The sequence below is a fragment of the Hyla sarda genome, chromosome 3 (genome assembly GCF_029499605.1).
Source record: "Hyla sarda isolate aHylSar1 chromosome 3, aHylSar1.hap1, whole genome shotgun sequence".
NCBI classification, from domain to species: Eukaryota; Metazoa; Chordata; class Amphibia; order Anura; family Hylidae; genus Hyla; species Hyla sarda.
The window spans coordinates 313,216,673-313,221,682 of NC_079191.1; positions in this window are offsets into that span (position 1 = coordinate 313,216,673).

The following is a 5,010-nucleotide window of genomic DNA, read 5'->3' on the forward strand; positions in this document are numbered from 1 at the left end:
TTAGGGCCACATTTGGGGTATCTCTGTACTCGGGAGAAATTGCACTACAAATTTTGGGGGGCTTTTTCTCCTTTTACCCCTTCTGAAAAGGAAAAGTTGGGGCTACACCAGCTTGTTAGTGTAAAAAAAAATTTTTACACTAACATGCTGGTGTTGCCCCATACTTTTTATTTTCACAAGCGTTAAAAGGAAAAAAAGACCCCAAAATTTGTAACGCAATTTCTACTGAGTACAGAAATACCCCATATGTGGTCGTAAAATGCTCTGCGGGTGCACAACAAGGCTCAGGAGTGAGAGCGCACCATGTACATTTGAGGCCTAAATTGGTGATTTGCACAGGGGTGGCCGATTTTACAACGGTTCTGACATAAACGCAAAAAAAAAAAAATACCCACATGTGACCCCATTTTGGAAACTACACCCCTCACGGAATGTAATAAGGGTACAGTGAGCATTTACGCCCCACAGGTGTCTGACAGATTTTTGGAACAGTGGTACGTGAAAATGAAAAATTTAATTTTTCATTTGCACAGCCCACTGTTCCAAAGATCTGTCAAACGCCAGTGGGGTGTAAATACTCACTGCACCCCTTATTAAATTCTGTGTGGGGTGTAGTTTCCAAAATAGGGTCACATGTGGGGGGGTCCACTGTTCTGGCACCACGGGGGGCTTTGTAAACGCACATGGCCCCTGACTTCCATTCCAAAATTTTTTTCCCCAAAAGCTCAATGGCGCTCCTCCTCTTCTGAGCATTGTAGTTTGCCCGCAAAGCATTTTACGTCCTAACATGGGGTATTTCCAGATGGGGTTACAAATTTTGGGGGTCATTTGTCCTATTATCCCTTGTAAAAAATTTAAATTTGAGGGAAAACTAGCATTTTAGTGAAAAAAAAATAAAAATAATTTTCACATCCAACTTTAACGAAAAGTCGTCAAACACCTGTGGGGTGTTAAGGCTCACTGAACCCCTTGTTACATGCCTTGAGGGGTCTAGTTTCCAAAATAGTATGCCATGTGGGGTTTTTTTTTTTTGCTGTTCTGGCACCATAGGGGCTTCCTAAATGTGACATGCCCCCCAAAAACCATTTCAGAAAAACTCACTCTCCAAAATCCCACTGTCGCTCCTTCCCTTTTGAGCCCACTACTGCGCCCGCCGAACACTTGACATACACATATGAGGTATTTTCTTACTCGAAAGAAATTGGGTTACAAATTTTAGGAAGACTTCTCTCCTTTTACCCCTTGTAAAAATTCAATAACTTGGTCTACAAGAACATGCGAGTGTAAAGAATGAAGATTTTGAATTTTCTCTTTCAATTTGCTGCTATTCCTGTGAAACACCTAAAGGGTTAACAAACCTTTTGAATGTCAGTTTGAATACTTTGAGGGGTGCAGTTTTTATAATGGGGTCATTTGTGGGGTATTTCTAATAAGAAGGCCCTTCAAATCCACTTCAAGACAGAACTGGTCCCTGAAAAATTTCGATTTTGAAAATATTGTGAAAAATCGGAAAATTGCTGCTATACTTTGAAGCCCTCTGATGTCTTCCAAAAGTAAAAACATGTCAAGTTTATGATGGAAACATAAAGTACACATGTTGTATATGTGAATCAATATATAATTTATTTGGAATATTCATTTTCCTTATAAGCACAGAGCTTCAAAGTAAAAAAAAAATGCAAAATTTTCACCAAGAAATGATGCAAGTATCGACAAAATGTTACCACTAACATAAAGTACAATATGTCACGAAAAAACTGTCTCGGAATCAGAATGAAAGGTAAAAGCATCCCAGAGTTATTAATGTTTAAAATGACAGTGGTCAGATGTGCAAAATATCGCCGTGTCCTACAGTGAAAATTGGCTGGGTCCTTAAGGGGTTAAAAAGAAATGGGAGAGAGATATAGGACCCTTGGAAGGCCCTACTTGGGAAAACATTCTGAATGTGGTATTGGGATCTTCGAATAAAAAGTTCCAGTTCTTACAGTTAAGGATTGTTTATAGATTATATTATTCCCCCGTTTTTCTTGAAGGAATAGGTTGCAGACAAGACTCGACCTGCCCAAATTGTTTGGAGGATAAAGCAAATTTTATTCATCTGATATGGACCTGTAGAAAGGTGAGGGGCTTCTGGGGGTAAATAGAAGACTATTTGGGTTAAAAATGTTAGCAAAGAATACATTTTAAAATTGAGTTGACAATTTTAGGTATGATAAAGGAGTTTGGGAATTTAAATGATCCATTGTTGAAAGTAGTAACCCTTGCTAAATATTTGATAGTACGGAAATGGTTCGATCATAATCCCCCACACATAGAACAATGGATATGTTTGTGGAGAGAGTCAAAAGCTAAGAAGGATTAAGAATAAGCAAGTCAAAAGAAGAAGCAAATGGAATTTAATAGGACATGGAGTAAGTGGTAGGATGGTTGGAGAAGCTAAGCAGGGTCTATGAGGTATGGGCTGTGATTAGTAGTAAATAGGGAATCTGTCAATATCCTCTTTTCCCCTTTTTTTTTCTTTCTTCCTTCTCCACACAGGGTGAGGGTGGGAGATGGGAGGGGGGGGGCGGGGGAGGAAAAAGATCATGAAATGGTTACTATATTTTGTATTGTATTTATATGTCTATAAAATGAAAAAACAAAGAACTTAAAAAAAAAAACTACCAGGGGGCATTATCAACTTTTCAGGGGGCATTAAATACCTACCAGGGGCATTATCTACCAGAGGGCACTACCTACCAGGGGGTATTACCTATCTACCAGGGGACATTACATATCTACCTACCAGAGGTCACTATCTACCTAAATGGGGGCATTACCTACCTGCCAGATTTTTCTTGCAGAATATTCAGTGATCAGTTGTAGCTGGAAGAAGTCTTCAAAACGGAGAAAGACAGAGAAGAAAAGAAAAGAGAACAACTCGACAAATACACCCCCTGTGAATCACTGGATGTGACGGCATTGCAATCTGTTACAGTCTGTAAAGCTTGTGGGGAGTTGGGATTACCCCTATATGGTCACTGTATGTGGGTATCAGTCTGTGTACAGTGGCTTTTATTCAGTGTCAGAGTGATGGTATTATCCAGTTACTATATGGGGATTATGTGTAGTCATGGTGTTGTGCAATTATTTGTCCCTTGCAAAGTAATGATATAAGTAATATTGTTCCCTGTATAGTGGTTTTATATGGTATCCCCTTGTATAGTAATGATGTTGGTCTCTATATAGTGGTTTTTATTTAACAACAGAATCATGATCTTATTTAGTCACTACAGTAATAATAAGTCATCCTAAAGTAGTGTTGAGCGGCATAGGCCATATTCGAATTCGCGAATATTCGCGAATATATGGACGAATATTCGTCATATATTCGCGAATATTCGCATATTCGTAATATTCTCGTTTTATTTTCGCATATGCGAAAATACGTGCATACGAAAATTAGCATATGTGGAAATTCGTATATGCGAAAATTAGCATATGTTAATTTTCGCATATGCGAATTTTCGCACGCCAGTCTCACACAGTAGTATTACAGCCTTCTTTACACCACACAAGCTGGAAGCAGAGAGGGATGATCACTGTGATGTGTACTGTGAAGAAAAAAAAAAAAAAAAAAAAAAGAATATTCGTAATTACGAATATATAGCGCTATATTCGCGAAATTCGCGAATTCGCGAATATGCGATATTCGCGAATAATATTCGAATTGCGAATATTCGCGAGCAACACTATCCTAAAGTAGAGACAGAATATAAAACCAATTGTAAAAAAAAAAAAGACCTTTGTACATTGTACCCATTGTACATCTGTATTGTGTCTGAATTTTTATATGAAAGTATCAGTGAGCCCTCAGGGTCCACTGTGACTTTTAATAGTACAACTTTTAAAGGGGTTATCCAGGATTAGGGAAACATTACCTTAGTTTACCTGTGAAATAGTGCAGCCCTAAACAACATAGTTGAAAGCCACGGCCACCCTTAGGATATGTTCCCATGGCTCTACCCCTAGGGTACGTTCAAATGGAGTATTTTTCCTGAAGGTAGAAATAGGTATGTCATGCAAAATATGACAGAAATTCAGAGGAAAAATGTCCAATGTACATTTGAGGAATTCACTCACAATAAAGCAACATCACTTTTTCCTGTATATTGAAAATTGGCACACATTGCACACATTTTGTGGGAGGTAGTTTAGTCCATATCAGATGCCAAAATACTCAGTGTCAACTAATAGCATAATTGCTTGGACTGCAGCAGGCAGTCATTGTGGACTGCAGCAATATTGTGGACTGCAGCAGGCAGTCATTCATTTAGTAGCTCTACAAAAAGTCTAGCCTAAAGCAAAGCCAAGGCTAAATAGTAGGTAGAAGAAATCCCGGCACTCACTAGATATGCTGAATCATAATAGTTTATTTATCCATATGCAAGATAATGTAGCGACTCGCAGGACTCGTTTCGGCCAGGTGGCCTTTGTCAACTGGCTATTTGTACCTTTGGTCCACGTGCACCACCACCTATACGAGTACTACTTTTAAAGCCAAGGCTATTCTGCAACTTTTTTGGCATTACTGATTGTTTTAAAGCATACATAACTTTCAAAAGAATTTTAAAAAACCTGCCTCATTTTGTTACATTAACCTTAAATGGACACTGTCAGATATAAAAACTTTTTATATGTTGTACATCTTGACAAAACAAAAGTTTTTCTAATATACTTCATTAAAAAGATTTTCATTTAATTTCATTTTCATTCATTTTATTACAGAAAATTGCCTTTGAAAATCCCACCTCCTGGGACACTGATGAGTCCCACAGCAGTATGAGTGTGTCCAAGGGTCATGGACACGAGATGGCTGATTGACAAGGCTGCAGGAGGAACACAGCCTGCAGCAACACTGCTGTAACACAGAGTTTTACCAAACATGTGCCTCCAGCTGTTGCAAACTACAACTCCAAGCATGCTTGGACAGTCGAAGGATGTCTGGGAATGCTGGGAGATGTCATTTTG